Source organism: Sus scrofa, chromosome 1, assembly GCF_000003025.6.
Source record: "Sus scrofa isolate TJ Tabasco breed Duroc chromosome 1, Sscrofa11.1, whole genome shotgun sequence".
NCBI lineage: Eukaryota > Metazoa > Chordata > Mammalia > Artiodactyla > Suidae > Sus > Sus scrofa.
Window position 1 is genome coordinate 170,275,887 of NC_010443.5, and position 27,958 is coordinate 170,303,844.

At 37.1% G+C, this 27,958-nt stretch overlaps 1 long non-coding RNA gene across 3 annotated transcripts in view; it reads left to right on the forward strand.

Annotated features, from left to right (window-relative positions):
* The window catches only part of LOC102162695, a 706,046-nt gene that overhangs the window by 360,087 nt on the left and 318,001 nt on the right, over positions 1–27,958 (forward strand). For all 3 annotated transcript variants that reach the window (XR_002338915.1, XR_002338918.1, XR_002338916.1), the window contains one exon: positions 8,475–8,615. This is a non-coding gene — a long non-coding RNA (uncharacterized LOC102162695). The remainder of the gene's footprint in view (positions 1–8,474; positions 8,616–27,958) is intronic.

Sequence of the window (27,958 nt, forward strand, 5' to 3'; positions counted from 1 at the left end):
TTTCTCCACAGCCCCTCCAGCACTTGTTATTTGTGGATTTATTAATGATGGCCATTCTGACTGGTGTGAGGTGGTATCTCATGGTAGTTTTGATTTGCATTTCTCTTATAATCAGGGATGTTGAGCATTTTTTCATGTGTTTGCTGGCCATCTGTGTATCTTCTTTGGAGAAATGTCTATTCAGGTCTTTTGCCCATTTTTCCATTGATTGATTGGCTTTTGTGCTGTTGAGTTGTATAAGTTGCTTATATATTCTAGAGATTAAGCCCTTGTCGGTTGCATCATTTGAAACTATTTTCTCCCATTCTGTAAGCTGTCTTTTTGTTTTCTTTTTGGTTTCCTTTGCTGTGCAAAAGCTTTTCAGTTTGATGAGGTCCCATGGGTTTATTTTTGCTCTAGTTTCTATTGCTTTGGGAGACTGACCTGAGAAAATATTCATGATGTTGATGTCAGAGAGTGTTTTGCCTATGTTTTCTTCTAGGAGTTTGATGGTGTCCTGTCGTATATTTAAGTCTTTCAGCCACTTGGAGTTTATTTTTGTGCATGGTGTGAGGGTGTGTTCTAGTTTCATTGTTTTGCATGCAGCTGTCCAGGTTTCCCAGCAATGCTTGCTGAATAGACTTTCCTTTTCCCATTTTATGTTCTTGCCTCCTTTGTCAAAGATTAATTGACCATAGGTGTCAGGGTTAATTTCCGGATTCTCTATTCTGTTCCCTTGGTCTGTCTGTCTGTTTTGGTACCAGTACCACACTGTTTTGATGACTGTGGCTTTGTAGTATTTCTTGAAGTCTGGGAGGGTTATGCCTCCTGCTTGGTTTTTGTTTCTCAGGATTGCTTTGGCAATTCTGGGTCTTTTGTTGTTCCATATAAATGTTTGGATTGTTTGTTCTAGTTCTGTGAACAATGTCATGGGTAATTTGATAGGGATTGCATTGTATCTGTAGATTGCTTTGGGTAGGATGGCCATTTTCACAATATTAATTTTTCCAATCCAGGAACATGGAATATCTTTCCATTTCTTTACATCTTCTTTGATTTCTTTGATTAAGGTTTTATAGTTCTCGGCATATAGGTCCTTTACCTCTTTGGTCAGGTGTATTCCGAGGTATTTGATTTTGTGAGGTACAATTTTAAAAGGTATCATATTTTTGTATTCCTTTTCTAATGTTTCATTGCTGGTATACAGAAATGCAACTGACTTCTGAATGTTAATCTTATATCCTGCCACTTTGCTGAATTTATGAATCAGTTCAAGGAGTTTTGGGGTTGAGTCGTTAGGGTTTTCTAGGTATAGAATCATGTCATCTGCATACAGTGACAGTTTGATCTCTTCTCTTCCTATATGGATGCCTTTGATTTCTTTTGTTTGTCTAATTGCTGTGGCTAAGACTTCCAAAACGATGTTGAAGAGCAGTGGTGAGAGTGGGCATCCCTGTCTTGTTCCAGATTTGAGTGAGAAGGCTTTCAGTTTTTCCCCATTGAGGATTATATTTGCTGTGGGTTTATCATAAATGGCTTTGATTATATTCAGGAATGTTCCCTCTATACCCACTTTGGCGAGGGTCTTGGTCATGAATGGATGTTGAACTTTGTCAAATGCTTTTTCTGCGTCTATTGAGATTGATCTTCCAATTTCTTATTCTCTAATACCTTCTGAAGCACTTATTCTTTGAACAAAGTACCTTTTTGAATCTTTTCCCTGAATGTTAATCCTTCTTAAAATTGGAATTTATTTTTTGTTAAGTCATTTAACTAGAATTCCTAAGTCATAACTTTGATTGATTTTAAATATAGAAAAATATTTCTCTGAGAAACATATTACATATCACATGATGAGGCAGGTATTATTTTAGAAATAACTCCATAAACCTTAAATTCGATATTTTTAATTATCCTTTATGTGAGATAGGATTTGTGTCTCATTTGTCTGAAGATGTCTACAGAATCATTGGGGATAAAAGCTCTTTTCATTTTGACAGGTTGTTTTATGGATTCTGTCCATGCAAAGAACGCTAATATTAACAACATTTCCTCAGAATCTATTCCTTCATAAAAGACTATGATTTATTACCCGAAGTAGTAGAAATAAACTGATATGCACAATAGCTTTATCTTGTCAAATGACAACATATATAAAATATATTTGGTGTAACAAAGGCCTGTTTTTTCTTTGGGAAACATTTCCATCAATGTGAGCTTAGTTGGATAACTAACTACCTAATATCAAAAACATCATGGTCTTAGCAATTTTCAGAAATGCAATGCATACTGAATGTGGCTCAGGTGGCTACATACTAAAACCGCATTCATGTCCATAGTGAAGGGATATTTCAGCTTGTGAAGATTGCCCCACAGTTGATAATAGCACCCCTCCTCTTACATCCTCCTTTCTTTTCAACTTTCTACCAGATTTGGAACTAATTCTCCATTGTTTTGGATAAAAGAACATAAAACCATAGGCTCAGAGAATGCTACCAGAAACCCTGAGCTATCTTGACCTGTTTTTTCCAGGGAAGAGGCCACAGACAGCGCTTAGAGATATTTAGTATAAAGTAGACCTAACTCCTTCCTGGTTGAAGTGAGAAGCTCTGACTAGTTTAGCAGGCTTGGCTTGGGACTAATGTACAGGAGGGAGAGAGTAGGAGAATGGGCCTGAAAGCTTATTCACAGGAAATGCTAGAAAGGATGCCTTTGGCTCTTGCAGCTAATGGATCTCAAGGGAGAAGATAAATTTTCAAGAGAAGCAGTGGTTTTTGTTATTTAGTGTTGATGGAGCATGGGAAAGTTCTAATTTACATACTGAATACCAAGTAGTGAAAGAACAGAAGAGGTGCAGCACAGCATAGTAAGAAGAGCCTTATGTTGATCTCACATGAGTTTGATCTTTAACTACCTTTGTAATCTTGGGAAAGTGCACGCTCTGAACCTCAACTTCTTTGTCTGTTAAATGAGTGCTGGTCTATATCAGTGGTTTTAATGTCCTAGGGGTATTGAGAAACTCTCTGGAAATGTTTTTAATAGTCAAAATGATTGAGGGAACTCAATTCACATTTATTGGGTGAAAATGGTACAGCACAACAAAAACAGTCCTGCATCCACTAAGATTTTTATGTGCCCCAGGGAACATTCATATAGGCAAACAAAACCTGTTTATAATATTCTGAGCCTAGACACAAACATTTTACATATATAACAGTATTTTCCATATGACTTTAAGTAGCCCTAAAAAGATTAAAAAAAAAAAAAGAAATAGAGATTCAAAATTTAACAAATGTTATATTTTACAGGAATCCATAGGTATGTATTGGGAGAACATTTTGTTTTCTTTGGGATTTTCAAAGAATTTTTTTTACCATCCATGAAATGATACTCCAACAGCACTGTCCACCAGTGCCAAATAGAAGCGTACAGACAGAGTTTTAGGTGAAGGAGAAAAAAGATAGTTTTTTTGCTTGGCCAGGCAAAGGAGACCACAGAAAGCTAATGCCTTAAAGACTGTGCCCCCCACTGGGAAGAATTGCAGGGAGTTTTAGAGTAAAAAGGAGAAAAACAGGTTTTCAGATAGGGGCAAACATGCATTCTTCTTTCTTTGGGGGAGTGTTAGTCATCAAAGCTGGTGTCAGAAGATTGCTGCATGGTTTCCTGGGTTATTGCCTAGAATAACAGTACTTGAGAAAAGGGCATATTGATCAGAGATTAGAACAAACTAGGAAAGTTCCTGAGAAACATCATGTGCTAATAATAATCTTTAACCCAGAGGCAATTGTGCTCAGGGTACCTAATCTTTAGCTTATGGGTGATTTTGTTTAGGGCACAATTAAGCCAGGGGAAGGACAAGGAAGGACTCTAAGCTGTCCAATTTTAAGGTATTCATTTCTAACAGAAGCATAAGGAATATAACTTTTTTCTTAGGTGTATAAAATGCCTATGTCATTATGCATATCCCTTGAGAGGGAACCCGGGTCCTGCCCCAAGGCTATACTATTGTTTCCTCACTATTTCTCTCTGTCTTTGCATCTCCTTCCTTCTCTGATCACCAACTGTCTGAACCTGTCCTTAGGAACTCAGGGAAGGCCATGGAGGCCGAATGACTCCCATTTCCTAAAAACAAGAAATGGGGGACACAGAAAGGCTTTTGAGCCCAGGAACCCCACAGGCCCTTCTCGGTTTCATTACTAACACTTAGGTCTGTCTGCATTTGTAGGAGTAGCAGTCACAGTGATTTATTTATGTAGAGCTTGTGTCTGACTACTTTGTGTTTCGTAGTGTCGTTTTGTCCAAGCTTCTACAGTGTGAAATACATATTATTTATTTTAAATTAATTTCCTTGTCATTTGTCATTCTCCATTTATTACAGTATAGAATTACATGCACATATTTGAAATTGTGTGCAAATTGGTTATATTATCTTTGAATTTCAATATCAGGATAATAAAGGGGCCATGACTAAAGATTTGATTTTTAAAAAAAGGTGTTGGATCTGATGAGGTTGAGAACCACTGGATTAGACGATGTTCAAAATTGCTTTCACTGTTAGCGAACCATGTCCCTAAATAATCTGATTGAAGCACATGCTTTCTAATTAACAGATGTTCTAATTTAGTGGGGAAAGATAACTTCATGGAAAGGACCCAAAAGAATAATGAGGAAATGACCTAGAATCAGGTGAGGTCAGAGAGTGGTAGAGAAAAGTTTAAGGTCTCCTTTTCTTCTATTTCATAAAATTTAAAATTCCCATTAGGTGCCTGCTTCTTGTTACTAGAAAGAATTTAAGATAAAGTAATATAGGGTTTTGAATATTGTTATTGAATATATAGCTAAAAAGCAATTCTCAAAGTTTTTGCATTTCTTGAGAATTTATTGTCTCATTCACAATAAATTCTCACATCCTTCTAGATGCATTACTTCTAAGCTGTTAAATTGTCATTACATGTCTTAATATAACTATTGGAATAATTCCCTGAAACTTAAAACGTTAGTATACTTTTAATACAGATTTTTTTTTGGAATTAGAAATATCACATTATGAATAGTTTGGATTAGAAAAGGTGATACTTTCTCATGCTTCATGTCTCTGTTTAAACATCATTTTCTGGGGGAGGTCTTCGCTTCCCTAATGGTCCTAATATAAACTAGGTCCTTTGTGGCATTAACTTTTTATCTTTAATTCTAGACTTACCAAAGAGTTGCACAGATAGAATATATTTTTTTACTTGCTCTTGACTAAGCTTCTCCTAATAATATCCTTGCATATAACCAATTAATTAATTAAAAGAAGAAATTAATAATAATAATGCTATTAAACTCTAGCCTATATTTGTATTTCACCAGTCTTTCCACTAGTGTCTTTGTTTCCATATCCTATCCAGAATCATATGTTGCGTGTAGTTTTCGTAACTTTAGTGGCCTTTGATATGTAACAGTTCCTGGTAAAATGCTTCAGTAGAATATGCCTCAATTAGATTTCTCTGTTTTCCCATAATTAGATGATTGAGGTTATGGATATCGGGGGAGAATGACACAGAAGTAAGATATACTTCGTGCATCATTTCAGGGGGTACATGAAATCCATAAGTCTTATTACTGGGGAATTAACCTTGATTGCTTGATCAAGGTGGTACTGCTGTGTTTCACTGTAAGGGTACTACTGTGTTTTACTTTTAAATGAATAAGTATTTCAGATGAGATACTTCAAGGTTAGGCAAATATATTCTACTTCTCCTTAATCTTTCATTAACTAATTTTAGCATTCTTCTGTGGATTTTGCCTGCAGCAATTTTTAACCATAGTGGAATGGTGATTTTTAATTTTTCTTGTTTCTTTCTACATTTATGAATTGGAATTGTTCTGAAGCAATAATTGTCCCTTGTTCTGTTTATTTATTCAATTATTTATAGTGACTTGGACTCATGGCTACTTCTTTTATTTTGGGGGTTAGAATTTAATACTATCATTATTTGAATATTTTTGCTTGAATTATTCCAACTTTGGCATGACGTGAGTTGTCACGTTGGTTCCCATGACCTTTTAACATTTTCCTCACATATTTTCCCCTTTCCTTTAAGCACTTCTTATATTTAAGTATCACAAAATGCTCCAGGTTCTTTTTGTACTCCTCCCTGCCCTAGCAGTGGAATCAACCACTTCTTCAAGGAGCCCTGTATTAAAGGCATGTTTTTATCTACAGAACTAAAATTTGATGCCACTCGAGAAGCATGTATTTTTATCAATAGTCACTTATCTCGAACTTGACAATTTTATTTTCTGCAGTGAAAGGTGCTTGATTCGTTCTACCCCTACAGGAAACTTACAGATTATTAAATGACTGCCTGCCTCATTTTATATCTGGTAGTTTATACTCTATTACTCTCTTCCTTTTTGCAATTATTTGTTTCTCCATCTTTGAATTATTATACGGAAGTGATTTCATTCATTCAATGAGCGCCAATATTTCTAGGCACTGGAGATAACAGAAATGCATGCCACAGAAAGTTCTCTGCTCCCACAGAACTTCCGTTAAAGTAAATGGCTTTTTTAAAATCCAAAAGCAGGAGTTCCCATCGTGGCTCAGTGGAAATGAGTCCAACTAGGAACCATGAGGTTGCGGGTTCCATCCCTGGCCTCCCTCAGTGGGTTAAGGATCCAGCGTTGATGTGAGCTGTGGTGTAGGTTGCAGACGTGGCTTGGATCTGGCGTTGCAGTGGCTGGCTGTGGTGTAGGCTAGCGGCTACAGCCCTGATTAGACCCCTAGCCTGGGAACCTCCATATGCTATGGGTGCAGCCCTAAAAAGCAAAAAAGAAATAAAATAAAAGTAAAAAAATAAAAACCAAAAGCAAAACTCTTTTCCTAGAAAGTGCATATAAGATCATATTTTATAAGCTGTTCGGAAAGTTCCAGAGTTTGCGTGTTATGAAAACCCTTGAAATAGACCATTGAAAAAATACGCTTATTTATATCTTAAAAACAGAGCAAACATGGAAGTGCTATTAAATCTAAATTCTATTGTAAAATCACCTTTTTAAAACAAAGTCTAAGACTTCTTGGCTGGCCTCCAGTGCTGCTCTGAATGTCCAGACCCAGGCCTGTCTTCCACAGGTGTGTTGGTGGGATGCTGGCACGGGTATCACTAGATCCATAAGATTTGGCTGGAGACTTACTTATCCTGTCTATTAGCTGTGTGACTTGAGGTCACTTAGTTTTTTTATTCTCTATTTTCTTATTTCCAAATGTACATCTAATCACATATTAGTTATGGGGATTAGTGAGATAAAATTCATAAGAATATTCCCTAGGGGAACAAAAGTTGACATTAGTAAAATCTCTATGGATGTTATGTCAGTCTTTTAGGGAATAGCTCTAATAGGAAAGTTGTGGGAAATAGGTGGGATCTTTTAATATTTCCTAATTCATGACATGTGCTTGAGTCCATCTCTATCCAAAGGTAATCCTGAAATGCCTTCATAACCTGACCTCTTCAATTATAACTTTGACCGAGATTTTGTAATAATAGACGGGGAATCATCATACTGCTTTTTTAAATATTAGCTTTCAGTAACATTTTGTCTGGCTAATGATACTTTACTAAGTCAATGTTGAATAAAGGCTCTTCTTTGTACAAAATAGTGTATATTTCCATAACCATAGAGTGTGTATGTGGTGATAAATGTATGTATAAGGGAGGGAGTGGGAATAAAAGATGACTTGTACCCCCTTTTTTCCAAAGGGGGAAAAAATAACTGAGGTTTTATACACCTGTCATAAACACAGGAACTTAAATTGTGAAACCATTTTAGTTATGGCATGCCTATGCATCTTATGGAATTGTGGTATTTTCTGTTTTGCAGTTTTGAGTAAATTACTTATCTGTGTTTATTAAACATATTTATATTCCAAGATACAATATACTCAGATTTTTAGTAGTTTAGAAGAATATATAAATATACTGATGTCCATTTATACATTTGCTAATTATCTGTGATTTTTTATAATCAATTTCTGTGTTCCCTCATTAATCTGAGCAATCACATTATAGACTGTGGATTGATAAAACAAGTAATGATTAGCTTCTTTATTAAACCACAAAATTAGTTTCTTACTTAGTGAAAAAGTCCATCTGCTCCTAATTCATATTTATGCAATAAACACATTAGAAAGGCAGCAATAAACAAATGGAAAAGTATTAAAACAAAGCCATGCAATTATAATTTGCTTTTCAAATTATAAGTTGTTCAAGGGTCATGCTGTAGGGAGGTTTTCTGTAAGGTAAATAAATCTATATTTTTTGAAAAGCTGGCTTGGTTAATCAGAGTGTTGAGGGCATGCTGAGTGGCTGGAGAAGGGCAGTGTTTATTTAGTTGAGACTCTGTTACTTCCATCTAGATCTCTCTTTTGATTTGTTTAATATTTTACTTGAATAAAATGTTCTGGGGGTAAAGGGCTTAAAGCATTACATATGTGTGCTTGTATTTAATAGGACTTATGAACAGAAGATATTCAAGAATTTAAAAGAACCATCCAGGAGGGCTGAAACTACATTCTACCCATCTCCTGAGAATAGTTCTGCAAAGTGCAAATAAAATGACACATCTCAATGAAGGTATTCAGCGATAAGCAAGTAAGTTCACTCTTCTCTTCGAGTGTAGTCATGGATATGCAGCATGTAAAATGTGGCCTTCGGCTTGTTATCTATTGATGTCAAAGCTGTGGTATTGTCAGTGATTTTTCTTATGGCCTTATATTCAGCCTTCAGTGTAAGCCAGTGGTATAAAATAAAGATACTCACAGGGTGAGACAGGCCTGATACTGTTTAGGTATAATGAGAAGGACAGAGTGCTTGAAAGTGTCATCATGCACCAAATATCATATACTCTTGGGTCATTGGTTGTCAAGGTCTAAAAAAGTGCATTGTGCATCACGATGTCTTAGCTTGCTTCCGGCTCTGAATTTATTTGGTTTCTAAATAAGCCTCAATGAGATTCTCAGTGATGGCTTTTGAATAATATTACATAATGTATGTCAACCATATCCAAACTTCCAGGCTTAATATCTACCTGACTTTAAGGATTTTGCTGTCTTTTCCATGAGCGCTGAGCTGAAATGATTTAGTACTAAGGAAGGTGAAATGATGTGTTGGGAGACAGCTGACTTGTGGATGCTTCTCAGATCATGGAAGAGAGAAGAAAGTCCAAAAGTCAACAGTACCTGAGGCAAACAGCCAATGGGGAAGACAACCTAAAATCTCTGACATTTTCTAGTATTCAGGTCTCTTGGGGCCAAGTGACATTGAAGTCCTTTCCCTTGGCTGATCAGTTCATAACCCTCAACATTAACTCAATGGCTCTCCTGTGAGCTTGCCCTTGCTTTGGTTCTGATCCCTGGTATCATCTTTAGGCTCGAGTGTCAACAACAACCTGCTGTACCAGTCAATGGGCAGTGCATTCTCTCCTGTGGTCCTCTATACAGTGCCCATATCTTCATAAATAGGTCTTTTATTAAACTTTCCTTAAACTTCCCTATATGCATGTGTCATCTCTTCTGCTGATACTGGTATTAGACAAAGTGAGGTTGAGAGAGAATGAGGATCCCCTTTGTCAAAAGACAGTGGTATTACCAGGTGTAGTAGGCTGAATGATGGAACTCAGAGTTCACTCAATGCACTGGTTTTGCTCTGTAACTGGGAGTCTTGTTGTTAGCTACAAAGCTTCAAGACTACTTTTCCAGACTCTGAATGATTTTGGCAAATAATCTTTGTCCTGTTATCAGCCAGAGTTGGCTTATTGGTTTATGTCGCTTGAAACTAAGGACCTGGTTATGACATATTTTCCATCCTGCCATCCTTTTTGTGTCAGCTTTGACTGCAGGCAAGATTTCCTCTTGACCTCATGACAGCTGTAGCTGTTGTAGGAATTATAGGCAGACATAATAACCCCCAGAGGGGGAAGAAATTGCTTATATTTATGTTCTCTTTTAGGACTGGAGGCCGCTTTACCTCAAGCCTCTTATCAGATTTTTCTCTCACACGCTACATTTTGTGCTGGTACATAACACTGGTCAAATCAACATTATCAGCCACAAATAAAGTTTCTATGAAGAATAAATACATGTGTGTAAAGCTTTTCACACTGTAGTCAGCATACTTGAAGAATCTGAGTGAAAACTTCCAATACTTAAACTCCCTTGGGAAGGTTTCTGCCATATATACAACTCAGGATTCACCCCAGACTTACTGAAATACAGTGTTTAGATGTAGGGCCTAGTTAGCAATATTTAAAAAAAACTTGTTCGGTAGATTCTCAATATATCCTTGGTTAACAATCTCCAAAAAGGAGTAATTATAGCATTTAAACTGAAATGTTTATCCAGATGTTTTACTCTTCTACCCAAGTGAAATTTCCTACTGCTTCTTTCTCTTAGGTCATGGGTTAATGTTAAATGATTGGCAAATTGAAGACTAAATAGTCAAAGATAGCTGTCCTCGTAAAGAGCTGTTGAAACTAGAGAAAATAGTTGGCCTTTGGGCTGTTGGCTACTACTCTGTGAAAGGTGAATTGAGTTTATAGTTCCGAGTTACTCAGCTTAGTGATTTTTAACTTAACTGGTACTTTTTAAATTGGCTGATGTTATGGTTCAGGGTTTTATCTGGAGATCTAGTGCAGAGACCTGGTATGGGGAATTGTAGCACCCCACTGGGGAAAAAAAATGCATTTCACTTGATTTGCTTTAGATAGTGATAATCTTCTACTTCCTGTGATCACTAAATAAGTAAATGTTAAAGAGGTGATCAAAGTTACACATTGAAAGATACAATAAGATAGAAATGGATACAATGACAAAAGCCATCATATCAAAGGACCTCAAATTTAGAGATAATATGCCCTTGTGCCCATGTGGAGAGCAACAAGTATTCTCACACATGGGTTATGGAGTATTTAGGACATAAGTCAGGTTATAGGTTAAGGGTTAGAAGTTAGTAGGAAGTGAATACAGAAATCCTAAATGGTTCTATTACAATGATTTTTTTAATTAAAAATGAAGAAAGGTAAGGTGATTATTTGAGAAGTAAGAAAAAAATGATTCTTTCTCTCTCCTTTTCTTTCTCTTTCTCTCTCTCCCTCCCTCTCTCTTTCCCTCTCTGTCTCTCTCCCTCTCTCTTTCTTTTCCTTTCCTTTTCTTTTCTTTCTTTCTTTCTTTCTTTCTTTCTTTCTTTCTTTCTTTCTTTCTTTCTTTCTTTCTCTCTCTCTCTCTCTTTCTTTCTTTCTTTCTCTTTTCGCTCTTTTCTTTCTCTCTTTCTCTCTTTTGCTATCTCTCTCCTCTCTCCTCTCTCTCTCTCTCTCTTTCTTTCTTTCTTTCTTTCATGTAAGAAGCTAAAGGATGTTTAAAGTCTCCTGACAATGACTCATTAGAGAGGTACGGATGGCAGAGACAGAATATCAGAGGAATTATTTTTAGTACAAGTTCTGGTAAAGGCTGGAGGAGCAAGCACATGTTGAGGGGTGAGTCTTAACTGGGAGGAAGAGAACCTCTTTTCAAGTCACTGTACATGAATTCTCTGAAATTTTCTGTTCTCTGTGAAGTTGAGGGAGTGTCTGTATGTCAGTGTGTTTTCTCTGTGAGGTAGAGTGGGAGATCATTTGCTAAGACTAAAGGGAGAGGTAGGAAACTTGAGATTTCAAGAAGCTGGAGAATGTTTGAAATGTCTTTAGGATGGTGGGGAAAATGTTACCCGTAAAAAAGTAGTCTGATTTAAAGATGATGTTGAGGGCTCAGGAGAGTTGATGATTACACATTTATGGTCACATCAATCTACTCTGTGAGTTCCTCCAGCAGTACTAAGGCTGCTGGAAACATGTAGTCAGAAATGAATATTCAGTTTTATGCAGGTTTGAGAAATGGATTAAAGGTCAAGTTCAGGGTTTTGAAATGATGGTCTATAAGCAGGATAAGGAAGGGAGTGAAAAGCAGAATAGGTCAAAGGATGAGAAGGAAGGGGAAGCACTACTGTGATTCACAAGGAAAGTAGCTATGCAGAAAGAAATGTGGAAAACGCTAATTGGGGAGTGAAATACTTGAATCCACAATTTTGCAGGCAATGACCAGATTCACAGTGTGTTTATGGAAATGAATGGCTGAGGTGTCACTAAAGACGAGGTGGTCAAGAAACCAAGTGTTGATGGTGTTGTACCTTGAAGTCTCCCAGGATAATTTAAGAATTGGAATGGAAATGAGGATTGCTAAATAAGACCTAACTGATAACTTTTCAATAAATGAGGGAAAGGTCTAGGAGGTGGGTAGATGACAACAATCAAGAAGGTTAGAGAATAGTACAGTTAAAAAAAAAAAAATGCATGCCTCAAAGCAGGAACTACGATAAAATAGTAGTCTGGAAGTGGCAATTAAAAACACGGTTGATTCTGAATTGTGGCTGGACCTCAAAGTGCAAGGGATATGTGAGAATAAAAGCCTCCCCTTGATGGCTGTTTATTAGCTTCTTCAGTTGTCCACACCTGAATCTATAGCAAAACTCTTGGCATCTTTTTCACTACAGGGGAAAATTACTGCCTTCATGGAAAGTTAGGTTTGGGTTCAAATGGGGAAGTGGCATGTCCTTTTTTCCTCCTCCTCCTCAACATCCTGTCTGTGGGCAATTACATCCACTCCTCTCGTTTCAATTAAAATGTAATTGAGGACTCCCAGTACTAGACCTGGAGTTGAGGACTGTTGCTTTAGCTTCCTCCAGGCCTGTATAACCTATTGCATAACATTTGATGTCCCTCTAACATCTCAAATTCAACATTTCTAAAGCTGAATTCATTCCTGGCTCTTCTTTCCTTCACTATTCCATGACTATATTGATGTCATACCTTTAATCCAGTTGCCTACACCTGAATCCACAGGAAAACCTTTGGCATCGCTTTCATTCCTACACCCAATCTTTCATCAAGACTTGCCAATTCTATTTCCTATTTAACCATAGTGCTACCACTTTATATCTGGGCCACATTTCTTAACAATTATTTATTTTTAAATTGAAGTATAGTTGATGTACGATGATGCAGATGTGCAGCCCAGTGAATTCGTTTATATAAATAAAAGCAATTGTTATTTCTTACCCCAGGAAGTGTAGAGATGGTTCCCTTTTTTTGAGGTATACCTAATATATAATATTGTGTTAGTTTCAAGTGTACAGCAAAGTGTGTGTGTATATTCTTTTTGAGATTCTTTTCCATCATAGGTTATTACAAGATAATGACTATAGTTCCCCATACTATACAGTGGGTCCTTGTTTATATTTTATCTATTAGCGTGTATCTGTTAATCCCCAATTCCTAATTTATCTTTCCCCCTCCTTTCCCCTCTGGTAACCATGTTTGTTTTCTTTATCTGTGAGTCTATTTCTGTTTTGTAAATAAGTTCATTAGTATCATTTTTTTAGATTCCACGTGTAAGCAATATCGTATGATATTTGTTTATCGCATCTAGGGATGTCTCTGGACTATTTAGTCTTTAGGTGGTCTCTCTGCTGATGGGTGGGGCTATGCACTCCCAGTTACTGGTTTGGTCTGAGGCATCCTAGCCCAGGAGCCCTCAGGCTGTTGCTTGGGGCCAGGTATTGGTGCCAATGAACCAATATGACAGCAGCCAGGAGTATTCATGTGGTTAAATTCTCTTCATTATGTCTGCTACCACTTTCCATATACTCAGGGTGAGGGACAGCTGAAGCCTCCCCCACCCTTGCCCCCTACCTCTCCTGGAGACCATCTGGTTTAGGGCCAGCAGGTAGGTCTGGCTCAGGCTCCCATCAAATTACTGCTTTTGTCCTTTTCCCAGTGTGTATGGGATTTTGCATGCACCCTTTAAGAGTGAAGTCTCTTTTTCACCCAGTCCTGTGGGCCTCCTGCAGTTATACCCACCATGATCTTCAAAACCAAATGCTTTGGGGGCTTGTCTTCCTACTGCCTGACCTTGTGCTGGGGAGCCTGAGGTGTGCTTAGAACTGTCACTCTTGTGGGAGAACCTCAGCAGTACAGTTATTCTCTGTGGGTTGCCTGCCTGGGTGGAATGGAATTTGGTTATATTTCGAGTTTTGAGTCTGCTCCTCCTACTCATCTCATTGTGGTTCCTTTTTTTGCTTTTTTAGGGCCGCATCTGCAGCATATGGAAGTTCCCAGGCTAGGAGTTGAATCGGAGCTACAGCTGCCAGCCTATGCCATGGCCACAGCAACATGGGATCCTAGCCATGCCTGCAGCCTACACCACAGCTCACAGCAACGCTGGATCCTTAACCCTCTTAAGCGAGGCCAGGGATCGAATCTTTATCCTCATGGATACTAGTCAGATTCGTTTCTGCTGCATTACAGGAACTCCCATTGTGGTTCCTTCTTTATGTCTTTAGTTATAGAACTTCTTTATTGGAAGGTTCCAGGTCTTTTTTTTTTTTTTTTTTTTTTTTTTTTTTTTTTTTTTTTTTGCCTCAGTGGTTGTTGTGCAGATAGTTGTGATTTTTGTGTGCTTGTGAGAGGAGATGAGCTCAGGGATATTTCTGCTTTACCATCTTAGCCGTTCTAATTTTCTTTTTCTGAATTACTTTAGATGCAGAGACCAGTGAGAAGGCTGCTAGGTTTTTCTCAGTTCTGTTTTCTACTTTACAGACAGAGTGATACTCCAAAAAGACAAATCCAATTATTATACTATTGCTTAAAGTTATCTGTGGCATCCCATTTGTCCTTAAGATAAAATCTAATGCAGCACCATCCAACAGAAATATGAGAGCTCCAAATGTAATTGAAAATTTCCAGTGGCCACATTAAGAAAGTAAAAAACAGGTAAAGTTAACTTTAATAATCTATGCTATTTAACCCAATATACCTAAAATACTGCCGTTTTGGTATTCAATCAGTATCGTATGTGAAATATTTTACATTCTTTTTTTTTTTTTTTGTACTAAGTCTTTGACATCTAGTAGGTGTCTTACACATAAAGTCATGTCAATTTGGACTAACCACATCACAATTCAAGTACTCAATAGCCACAGATGACTTAAGGCTACCATACTAGACAGTTTTACTCCTTAAATAAATATAACAACTCTTACCTTATCTGGCCCTTCAAATGGTTTCCTTTTCAGCCTTTTTTCCTCCTCATCCTCTTTGTCTAGCCACATTACATGCTCTCAGAACTCTGGGTTTTGTACTTGTGACTCCCAATCTAGAATATAATTCCTCTACTTTATTGAGATGGTTTAAGTTTTCTAGAAAATGCGTCTGAAACAAAGACTCGTGAATTATTCCTTCCCTAGAGACTTTAACCCCTGGGAGCAGAAGTGAGGGACATGGAGTGTGAAATAGAAAAGGAAGGAGAAATAGCAAAACAAAGGTGTCAGATGAAGCCTGAGTTCAAGGATCCTGATCACCGAAGCTGTGTTGACAGCCAAGAACCTAACTCCTCCCAGGACAAGTCATTAGCTTGGGGAGGAGGAAGTATTCATCCACTGGTCAAAGGTTTACTTTACCTGCTTTTAAAACCCCTATCTTGAAGTTGTACATATGTGGTCACCCAGCAAGTTCTGAGGGATCAGCAGGGAAGCCCCAGTGTGGGAGCTAAGAAATAGGCAGGGCTGAGGTGAAGACGTTTGAGGCTGCCATGGTGTGAAATGAGCCGGGCCTGCGAAGGGCTGGTCATCTCTGTGGCAGCTGGAACAAGAGCTGGATGAGGTTGAGAACATCTGAAGTTATGCATCAAACAATCTGACACATTCCGTAATCGCTACTCACCTCACAGGGATCAGTGCACACGTTACTTGCTCAGGGTAGCTTTCCCTGAACCTAAAACAAAGGTAGGTCCTTCCAGTACATTCTCATGGTCTCCTACACTTAGTTTCCTGTAATAAAACTGAACACATTTCTAAATCGTATATTGTAGAATTGGTAATTTGTCTTCCGCATGAAATTGTTAATTTCTCTGAGGTCAGGTTTGTGAGAGTCCCTCGCCTCCCGTCTTGGAGTGCTTCACACAGCTTTCTTCCTGATACAGTGTAGGTGCTCAATAAATGCTTAGAGCATAAATGACTAGATAGTTTGAGTTAGTAAAACATCATGTGTTTTTTCAGAGCAAGCTTCTTTGACAGAAGGGCTTTCAGAATATAAACTGATGACGAAAGTTTAGTGTGTCTTAATAAGCCTTTCCTGGGCTGTCAGGCTGTACACTGGGATAATAACATAGGTGGAACCTTTACTCTGACCAATGAAACTCTGCATTCCTTTAAGTTCATTTGTTTTGCAAATTAGATTTGTCAGGTTAGACATTCAAATAAAAGCCTTTTATATTTTATTTTTTAAACCACTGCTCTTTGGCACATTCTAATGAGAGCCCTGGCTCCTGAGTTGTTGCTTCAGCATTCGCATCTAATATGAAAGAAATTGAAGGCTAAAAGGAAATCTTGGGGCTCCAGAATAGCAGGTCTCTCAGGCAGCACTCTCAGTCCTATTCTTAAGCTGTGCTTTCAATGAGAAAAAGCTCTGACTACTGCGTTGCGCCTGGTGAGGAAATCTGGGTAAAGATGTTATAAAGGGCAGCAGCATCAGCTTTCATTCTGAGCTTTTTTTGTGCCATCCTCTGTCAACTTGTGTCATAGGGAATTCATGCTGCCTGCTAATGATATTCCCACCTGGGGACTCCATTATAAGTGATGTCCTTGATGGCAACTCACACATTCTAGCTAATTCCAAACCTATTAACTCTTCAGAATCTTTCTTAGAACCACTTAAACTAATGGGAGAAAGAAAACAGAACTTGCCTTTTATCCAAGGAGTCATTCAACCAAAATTTTTATGACAAATAAGGGACTGGAAACTAAGTAAAATAGTGAGAGCTTTTAAATGCATGTAGAAGTTATTCAAATCTGATTCTTACCTTATCTTGGAAAGGACTGACATATGAAGAAGGCATATGTCACTTATTTAGAGTTGTCCAGCAAGGGTGTTGCATTGTATTGTTCTCTCTCTGTATACACACACATACACACACAAACACACGTTTGTACATATATGCGTGTATATTTGGCCACACCCACGGCATGTGGAATTACCTGAGAGCCAGTGACAGAACCTGAGCCACAATGTGACAACACGGAATACTTAACTGCTAGGCCACCAGGGAACCCCAAGATATTTTGAATTTTAAATCAATACAACAAAAACAAATTTTAAAAAACTTACTGAAAGTAATGATAAAAAAAGGTATTGAACTTTTTCCTGAATGGTACAGAGAACTGGAAGATTGTAAAGTGGGACTCACTCATTACCTCATGGATGAAAAGAGAAAAACAGCAGTAATCATAAAAATAAAAGTATAGCTAGATGATAGGAATTAAAGCTTTATCAACAAGTTTTAAGGTATTGAATGGGGAAAATATACATATCTATATAGATATATATATCTATATAGATATGAGCAAACATGCCCTCCCAGACTCATCCATTTAGCAGCTGCTCAAAAAATATCACTGACCAAGTTACTGGTCTGATGATCTTCTTTTTAAAAATAGCCTGAAAAGGAAATTCCCAGATAATGAACTTGAGATGTTAACAGTGTTTTTTGTTTGTTTCTTTTTTCTTTATGGCTGCATCCATGTCATATGGAAGTTCTCAGGCTAGGGATCATATCGGAGCTATAGCTGCTGGCCACTATACAGCCACAGCAACGTGGGACCCGAGCCAAGTCTGCAACCTACACCACAGCTCACAGCAACACTAGGTCCTTATGCCACTGAGTGAGGCCAGGGATTGGATACTGGTCAGTTTGTTAACCCCTGAACCATGACAGGAACTCTGTTAACAGTGTTTTTATTTGGAATGGTTTTATGAGATCTTAATCAAAACAGCCTTGATAGTGAACTTCCTGTTCAGGATATTCTCCTGGACTACAAATAAGAGTGTGAAAAGATAATCAATGCACATTTCAATATTGATTGCCACACACTAAAAAGTCTGCTCCTTGACAGTTTTAAGGGAAGCACCTCCCACCCACCCCAATTTCTTCCTTTGGAAGGAAACTATTTTATTTTGAAGACATAGGACATTTATCACATAGTAAAAATTTAGGATACAAACACATCATTGGGATTCAGAGGGAAGTTGTTGACTTTGAACCTCACGTCTGGCATTTTCAAGCTATGAAGACTTACTTGGGAGGCTTATTTCTATGCAATAGACATAATTCTGAGTTTATTGTGAATGTATTGGAGAATGTAAAGTGCCTATTTTGGACTCTGTTTAGCACACGGTTTGTATTTAATGGGGTCTAACTGTTTGTGATCGATGTTTATTATTTCTTGGTGGGGGGGGGAAGAACTGAAATGTTCTGTCCCCTGTCATTAGCTCCATGTGGCATTTGCTAATTGTAACTCCCCGTTTCCTTTGCGCTAAGCAGATGGCAGATGTGTTGCTGTGGGCTTTATGAGCATGATGTCATGTGATCCTCACAACAACCTGAGGAGGAGGTCCTACTTTACTCCTTGCTTTGTAAATGACAGAGCAGCTTAGAGAGGTAATGAGACTCACAGCAGGGCCCAGCCTGACTCCAGGGCTCTTGCCCTAGAGATTCCGTTTTGGTCGTTCTGCATTTTTAATAAGTTCCTCTGGAAGATTTTGAAATGGGGGTCACATAGGGCTGAATTAAAGTGTGAAAATACTTCTAATTATCTGATTATTTATTAATTAAATATCACTGAGGTTCTGCTACACAGTAAGCATATGGGATGCAAATGTTAGACTAGTGGCATTTACATGCTCCTTTCTGGGTGTTTTTCGGCCTGTTATCTCCATAGTGAGAGGAAAAAAAAAAAAAAAAGCTGTTTTAAGCCAGCAGCATTCTGTTAGAACCCAGAGTATTAAAAGCAATATCAGTTGTAGCCACCTGATTCATACGTCTTTTTTTATATATTATGTTTGGATGATTTTTTTTTTTCTAAATGAGGACAAGTAAAAACTATGTTTAAATAACTATGAATAGGGTTCTGATGACTCATAACAATTTTTCCTTCTCAAAGCTCTGTTCAGAGAAAAATCTTTTGTATTCAAAATAATCTGCATCAGACCTGGCTCAGAACAACAGTCCGTTGTGTTTAGATCTGAATTTCTACCCTGGCTTTCTCCAAATGCTGTTAATTTTGCATTTCTTGTTTTATACCAACTTGCACAGGGCTATACCTTCCTGGAACTTTAAATCTCGTTCTTTCTGTGTTTACTGAGAATTGTCTTTAAACATGATCATGATCCCGTGGGTTCTGAGGATCCTGCTATCTAATGGTTACTTAGGAGTGGCCTTTTTTTTTTTTTCTTCTTACGTCTGCTTTTTAGCCGGGTTCCTGGTGTATTTCCCTGGGTACTTCCCACATTCTCTTCTCTGCCTGGGATGATACGAAGAGTCAAGTTCACTCTATCCTGAGACTTCTGGGGGCATTCTTGCTACCCCCTTTCTTACTCAATAAACATCCTCATGCCCGAAGGAAGAACTTAAAGCTCAAAAAGTATGGGATATACTATTACAGTAAAATCTAACATCCTCTAAAAACATGTTTTTCCATTACCAAGAAAAATATAAGGTATATAGTTTTAAACGTTAACTTGTCATTTCAGGAAAAGTTTTTGTCTGTTCCAAGAGGAGCATTAAATTGCCTTAAATTTTACTCTCTATTTTCTTAGCCAGAGAGATGTCATTGAGATTCATTGGTCTCTGAATCAATTTATACATTTCTTTACTTTACATTTCCCCACTGCATCTTCTAGAATGATCTCCACACCAAAGACACTCACAAATTTTATTGACCCACTGACTGACTTTTTGGAACATGACCCAGGCTGACAGATGTTTTACCAGCCATAGAGGGATTCTATACCACTGGTAGGAATTATTAACTTGCAGAAATCAATAGCTGGAGTGTGCCATAAGCACTTACTTTCAAGTACAGGTTTTATTGAAAGGAATTACATGAATTTACTTCAGATGGAGGAACAATTTACTTTTCATTACTTTATTTTATAAACATGAACTTTATAGTGTTCATTGCCATCTTTTTATTGCTTCAAAACACACATTTTATGTACTGCTGACATAAAATTAGCTACACTCCCAGTTGCCTAGTGCTCTAAAGCACAGTGGATTTGAGAGAGATTGGTAAGGCTTTCTGATCTCCTCTTTAGATTTCTTTACTGTGAAGAATGGGAGTGGCATTAGAAGAATGAAGACATGTAAATGCTCTTTAAATTTTTTTAAGGTATAAGAAGTTTTCTAGAAACTATAGTCTGGGCAAATAAATGATTCTAGATGATTGTTTGAATTAATGATTAAAGATATGGCTGGTGAACAGCCAACAAAGGAAGCAGTGATTCAGTGTTCAGAAGAAACATGATTAGACTAATGAGTTTACTCCTTCGTAGGGTTATTAAATCAGTAGGTTAGAGGAATGCACAGAACAGTGTATTAGAGCTAAAGCAAGACATTGACCAATTCTTTACAGTACCTTTGGATTAATATGGTAGATGGTTAGCTGAGTATTAAAGATAGGTGAGTGTTAAAAAGCTATAACCAGAGATTATTATTTAATGCATCAGTGTTATCAGGCAGTTTTCATAAAGGCATGTTTTATGACTCTGTCATTAACCAATTATATCCATTTTTTAATGACAGACAAAGGCCATGTAGTATAATACACTTACACTGATTAGGGCCCAGACGGAGATCAAATCTTGCTTCCACCACTTCTTAGAATGTGCTCTTGAGCAAGTTACTGAATCTTTGTAAAAATGGTAATAGTGATAGTATTTGCCTCATTCAGCTCCTATGAAGATTAAGTGGGATAAATATTGTGACTCAGTATCACAGCATTAACACATGGTCTATGCTAAAAAACGTTAGCCATTGTTAACTACTTGGATATGGGTATAGAATATTGTCATCAAACTTGTGAATGGGATTGAGCTAGAAGAAAGAAAACAGATAATGGACGATAGGATTTTGACTAATGGGAATGGCTACACTTATACACTTGCACTCTTTTCTTAAATCCCAGCATCTGTGTTTTTCTAAGACAGAGTGCCATTTAACAATGAAATAATGACACTGAAATGTTATCAGGAATTCATTTAAGGCCCTGAATACATATTCAAACACTCAAATGACCAACGATGTATATAAAATATGGATACATAAAAAAAGGATATGCAAAAAAGATTTGAGTTCTAACTACCAGAAAACTGAGTATGAGTTAGGAGTATGATGTAGTCACAAATGAATAAGCAATAACACAACTAAAGGCTTCACTAACACAAATATGTTGCTGCCTAGGTTTGAAAATACAAAGGTTACTAGTTATACCACTCTTGAAGCGTTTTGTTTCATTCTTGAGCACCACGATTTAAGTGACAGTGATCATCTGGAGTGTGTTCAAAGAATAGTGGCTAAAAGGGCAAAAGAACTCAAAACCATGCCACAAAAGGAATTTGAGATTAGGAGATTTTTTAGTTGGAGACATGAAGGGCTTACATTGGCCTTTTTTTTTTTTTCCCCAAAATGATTTACTTATCGATTCAATGGAAATTAAAAAAACAATTCCCAATACATTCAATTCAGGATTAAGTATCATGTTTGTAGCACAAGAATATTCATCACCTGTGTAATCCTAGCATGCCATCACTTTTCTGAGTCTCTGCAATACCAGACTGGGGTTGTTCTCATGGATATATTTATATAGTTTAAAAGTGTATGTTATTACTGGTTTCCCCATTCCCTCCCCTCCACACATATGGAGAAATTAGTGAAAATCTGGAGTGGCTCTTGTTAGAGTAATGAGTTCCCTGTTAATAATTTTATGATGTTCAAGTTTAGGCTAAATGACTATTTTGAAACTGCAGAGGAGATTTAAAAAGTCAACTTGAGTTAGTGGATCAAATCACCTATTATATTCCTTCCAATTTTTTTTTTTTCCTCTAAAATGTGAACTAATCAGAGTATTGCCTGTTTTAACCATTTGTCATTTCACCTTCTTATGCTGGGATAGGTTGATTGTATAGAGGGAAAAAATGTACATTTTGGACTAAATGTTTTAATTTTAGATGAATGCTAGGTATGGGACTCTCTGGCTTATAAACTCTTTCCTATTTTACCTAACTTTTAATGTATGTAGATTTATCACCAGTAGTTTAAGGGGTGATACTATTCTTTGCTGAGTATGGCCAGTTTCCCAAATTCTGGGAGCAAATGTGCATCTTTCATGAATTCTCTTCCATGACCAAGAAGTCTAATAATAATTGGGTTAATGATATCATATTTTACATTAATTTGGCATGTTAACTTTTATACATATATATTCACACACATTATCTTATTTAAAAATTCTCCCAGCTGACCTCTTAGGCAGATAATGTAACTGAAACTCAGTTTAATGATTGCCTGAAGTTTCATGGCTAGCAAGGGGCAGAGCTAGGACCAAACCCTTATTTTTCCCACCCTGACTTTAATTCTTTCTCATTTTTTTTGCACTAATAGTTCTAGATGTCAGCAATTTTATCAGTGAGAGGAGATTTTCCCCTCCAGTAGGAGAAAATTACCTTTCTCTTTCACAGTGTCCTTTTGCTTTTTATTCAAGTGTATTTGTAGAACAATGGCTGCTTTGGAATGCCGTGTTCTTCAGGCTCAGAAATTGTTCCCTACTTGAAATGATGGCATGATGGTTGCCTGAGGAAATGAATGTCACTGCTGCGTTTATGCAGGCCAGGAGTTGAGCCCGACCAGGAAGGCTGCACAGGGAGGTGTGAAGCATGTGTGAAGCATGCCAGGCTCTCTATGGCTGAGGTCTTCATAGCCTATACCCAAGAAACACTTCGGACATAATGGTACAGCATGAGTGAGGGAAGAAAGATCATTAGCAGGCATGCAGATTAGGATGAAGTGTTGTGTCAGGGACATATGATCACAGATAGATGATCAAATCATAGATACTGTGACTCAAGAAGCATATCCTTGGGCATGGCCAGTGGGATTCAGACAGTGCAGTGGGAATTGGAAATTGAGGAGAGAAGGTCAGAGAGGGACTGGTGGTGGAATTTACCAGAATGGAAACCCTTAGCTTAGAAAAGAATTCCCAAGAATGTGAAGAAATTTTGGTGTGATGAGTGATTGCTACATGACATCAGCAGCAGGATTGGAAGAATATAGGATCAGGGGCTAGATGGGCCATTTGAGCTGAAAAATAACAAAACATGGATAAAGGTGGATTTTTTTTTAGATTTTTACATTTTTCTAGTTTTTATGTGTTTAAAAATATTAATGCTTTTTAATATCAAATAATGAAGTATTTTGTCATTTAGTTTTTTCAAAAAAATCCAAGTTAAAGCTCAAATAGGAAAAGGGCAAAAACAGGCAATATATTGAAACATACTCCTTTTTTTAAAGTAAAATCATTTTTTCAATTTGAAAATAATACATGAACATGGTAAAATATTAAAATACAGGCTTTTCTAGATGTAAATGAAGGTAACAAAACTAATAGAAGGATTTTCCAAATTTATGGTCTAGAAATGCTGAATAAAAAACCCTGTAAAAATTTCCCTAAATTCATAGCTGAGCATTCAAGAAAGAAATCTCCAGCTGCTATAAACGTGGAGGAAAATGAAAACGAGAGCAGAGCACCTGCTATGTGGGGAGGCCTGGGGACAGGACACAGGACCTGCCTGAAGAAGGCAGAATGGAACTGAGATCACAGCAGTGAAATGGACTTAGGAAAATTACTAGAAATCTTATCTCTGCCTGAGTTATAAGTGACAAAAAAAGTCTTACATGAAAAATCAAGCCTTAAGACTATGTTTTGAACATAATTTCCTTCCTATAAATTGATGGTACCAACTCCACAAAACACTAGAAAAATAAATTTAATAAAGTATAAAACTACTTTGAGTCTTTGGCATAAATTCTATATAAATATGAATAATACACAATGCAAAAATAAAATATGTTTTTTGGCTAGGTTCAATGTTCAAAAGGGACATTTGAAGATCTGTTAGATGCATAACTCTTAATCTGGACTCTCAAGGCTCCTTGACAAGAGGGGTGTGTGTGTGTGCACACATATGTGTAAGAAGAGGTATTGAGCTATTTGTAGTACTTCAAAGTATGGTTCTGTGCTTAATGTTGTTTGTTTTTTAAGGGCCACACCTGCAGCATATGGGAGTTCCCAGGTTAGGGATTGAATTGGCACTGCAGCTGCTGGCATATGCCATAGCAACACCAGATCCCAGCCGCGTCTTCAACCTACAGCACAGTTCATGGCAAGGCTGGATCCTTTACCCATGAGCAGGGCCAAAGATTGAATCTGCAACCTCACGGGTACTGAGCCAAAAGGGGAACTTCTTAACATAGTTTATACATCAGAGATAAAGATGCATGAATTATTGAATAGAATTTTAAAAATAATATCCAAATTACATCCAAACATTGGTTTCATGAGAAAAAAGTATTTAAAAATATATCTAAAAGCTTTTAAACAGTGAATTAGTTGACATCAAGAATCTTTAAAGGCCAATACATGGCAAATCATGTTTCTATATCATGAAAGTTAATAGCACACATAGTCTCTGGGCAATATGAAGGAAGCCACTAGGTGATACTTACATACAGAACTATGTAAAATGAGTAGTGAGTTGATGATAGAGTTATACCCATCATCTCTGGAGCTCTGGTACTCTACTTTTCCCACACTGAAAGGTCCACCAATGAGCTGTCAATCAGTGGTTGAGTCCACAAAACTCCTAGGACTATCGCCTGACAATGAAATCTGACTAGTGTCAGGCATGCCTAAAGCTCCCTTGCCAAGCTTATCCTCTGTTCCCTTTTTGACAGCTCCAGAATGGCGTTTATTTCCTACATTTAATGGATTTGTCATAAACCTTAATTGAATCTTCCAGATAAAATAAATCGAGGACAACTTCTATAGCACAGCTTGTAGCCTTGCTGGATTCCTCAAGACCTGCATATCAATCCATACGCTCAGAAGATGGGCTGGGATAATTGCAAATCATCCTTATCAGGTCCAAAGTGTAAATCCTTTTCCATCTTTCTAAAGGTTCAGACTTATGATTTTAGGAAGGAAAAGGATTTCAGTAAAAGAATTTGTTGTTGGAGGATCAAATTCTCTAACCACTTTTTCCCTGAAAGAATATCAGATAACACTTAAGAATCAAATTCACTATTAGGACACATACTCCTTAGGCAAAAAAACATTTTGCAGATACAACATAATCACTTTTTGAAATGATAATCAATAAATAAATGTTATTTTTAGAGTGTTTTTCAAGGTTAGGATAATCAAAACATGCATATTCAAGATACTATCTTCTTAATTGTGTAAAATTTTAAAATTGGACAGAACATTTTGGATATGAACTGTTGTTAAAACATACATAGGCTGTTTTTATGCTTAGCCTCAAGTGTCTGATCAAATATTTTTATGAACTGGCAAAAGAGGATTTTTGGATCATATATTAGGATTTAAAATTGTATCAAAGAGCACATGCATCTGAGAACCCAATACAGTCTATTATTTCTTTCCTATGGTCAATATATTTTTTGGTCTTTTTAGGGCCTCACCTGCATCATATGGAGGTTCCTAGGTTGGGTGTCTAATTGGAGCTGTAGCTGCTAGTCTATGCCATAGCCACAGCAACACCAGGTCTGAGCCAAGCTGTGTCTGTGACCTACACCACATCTCATGGCAATGCCAGATCCTTAACCCACTGAGTGAGGCCAGGGATTGAACCTGCATGCCCATGGATCTTAGTCAGATTCGTTTATGCTGAGCCAGGACAGGAACTCTTAAGCCACAACTGAACTCCAATATTTTTTCTATTGTGAGTAAGAAGAAAAGTACAAGAAAACATTGGACCTTTAGAAAATGAAATCTTTCCATAAAGTGCTTGTTTTTTCAGTCTTAGAAAATCTTGGGCATAATCAAATCGGTTGTATTTTTGACAGCTGTTTCTGAAGTCATATTATGCAAAACCAAGATTTCTGGGAAATGGGAAAAACTCTATAGAGTTTTCTAGAAAAACAGCAATGATTGATGTGGAAATTTGATACCTAAAGCTATAGGGATATTTTGTTCTTATTTATGACTTTGTGAATAGGCAATTTCATTAGTGCCCTTCTGCTTCAAATACAACAGTTGTGCCAAACATTCAGTTTTGAGAACAACTTCCCCTGATGTTTAAAAGAAATCCATCTATCAAAGTTTTTGAACTTTTATATTGTTTTGAAAATAGACTCCTAACTCTTCATTTGAGGTATCTCATTTCTGTCCCTTATTCATATTGGCCACTGAGCTTTCGCTTTTTATTTCTTTTTCTATTTCCCTAGGAGCTATTGAAGTTGTCTGTAAGCAGAGAGTTTTGAAGGTTTTAATAAAAGTATGAATTAATAAGACTTTTTTTTGCTTGCTTGCTTGCAAACTGCCTCGGCTTTTTTTTTTTTTTGCAAAAATCTTACTAGTCTCCCTGATAGATTAATCATGTCATTGTAATTATCTGTTTATTTATACTTCTCTTAGTAAATTTTGACCTTCTCAAAAGTAGGTAACATGTTTAAAATATTTACATCCCAACAGAATCAAGGTGTCTGGTCTATAGAAAATGCTTAGTGTTTGTTGATTCACTATCCATACAAATGGAAAATAAGGAAACAAGATTACTTATTGTTAGTAGGTACAAATAGTAGTTAGTACTACTTATAATTATTATATTGCTATTAGGATTTGGAATAGGCTAGATGAGCATGGTGGACTAAACTAAGAGAAAGTAACTTATATCTAATTTTTTAGGTTCTGAATTTAAAGTTCTAAAGAGAATAAATTCCAACACTTTTTTTTTTTTTTTTTGCTTTTTAGGGCCGCACCCACAGCATATGGAAGTTCCTGGGCTAGTTATCCAGTCGGAGCTGTAACTGCCATCCTATGTCCTACGCCACAGCCATAGCAACGTGGGATCTGAGCAGTATCTGCAACTTGAACCACAACTCTTGGCAATGCCAGATCCCCGACCCACTGAGTGAGGCCAGGGATTGAACCCGCATCCTCATGGATACTAGTTGGATTTGTTTCTGCTGTGCCACAATGGGAACTCCTCTAAGGTAAGTTTTTGATGTACTGCCAGGATTATTTGGTCAGGCAAGTATGAGGTATAGTATACTAATTTAATGTGCTAGTTCATTGAGAATGCTTTTGAGTACAAGTAATAAGTAACATTGACTCAAATAGGGCTGACCAATAAGGAAGTCTAATATTTCTCATAATTAAAAGTCTAGAGGTAAGATGGATCCCATACATCGATATCAACACCTTATTTCCTTTAATCTTTCCATTCTCTTGTAATTAACATTATCTTACAACTGTAGCAAGATATTTGCTATAGTTCTATGTATCGAGTCCAGACATGACATGATATCCCAAAGAAAAGGAACTGTATCTTTCCTTATTTCCTAGATATTTTTATTATTTTTATTTTTTATATCTAGGAAGAATTTCCCCAATATATTTTTAATATCTAGGAAGAATTTCCCAGAATTTCTCCAATATATTTTCTCCCAAATTTCACTGGCCAGTGTTGGATGTTATGCCCATTTCTAAAGAAATCACTGGCTATGGCAATGGCGTTATCTTGATGAGGTTGGTTCAAGTTCTCAATCCCAGATGCTTTTTTAGCATCATGAGGAGATTTAAAAATTATCAGTGCCAAAACAAGATTAATTGAATCAGAATCTCTGGATTGTGTCCTAGGCATCAATCATTCTTAAAAGCCCCTGGGTGATTAAAAGGCCACACAGTGAGGATTTAGAACTAAGGACTTGGATGAGTAGAATGAGGTAGATTGCTGATGATGGTCCCCACAGGTAGTTCTGTACCCAGAAGGAGGCTTT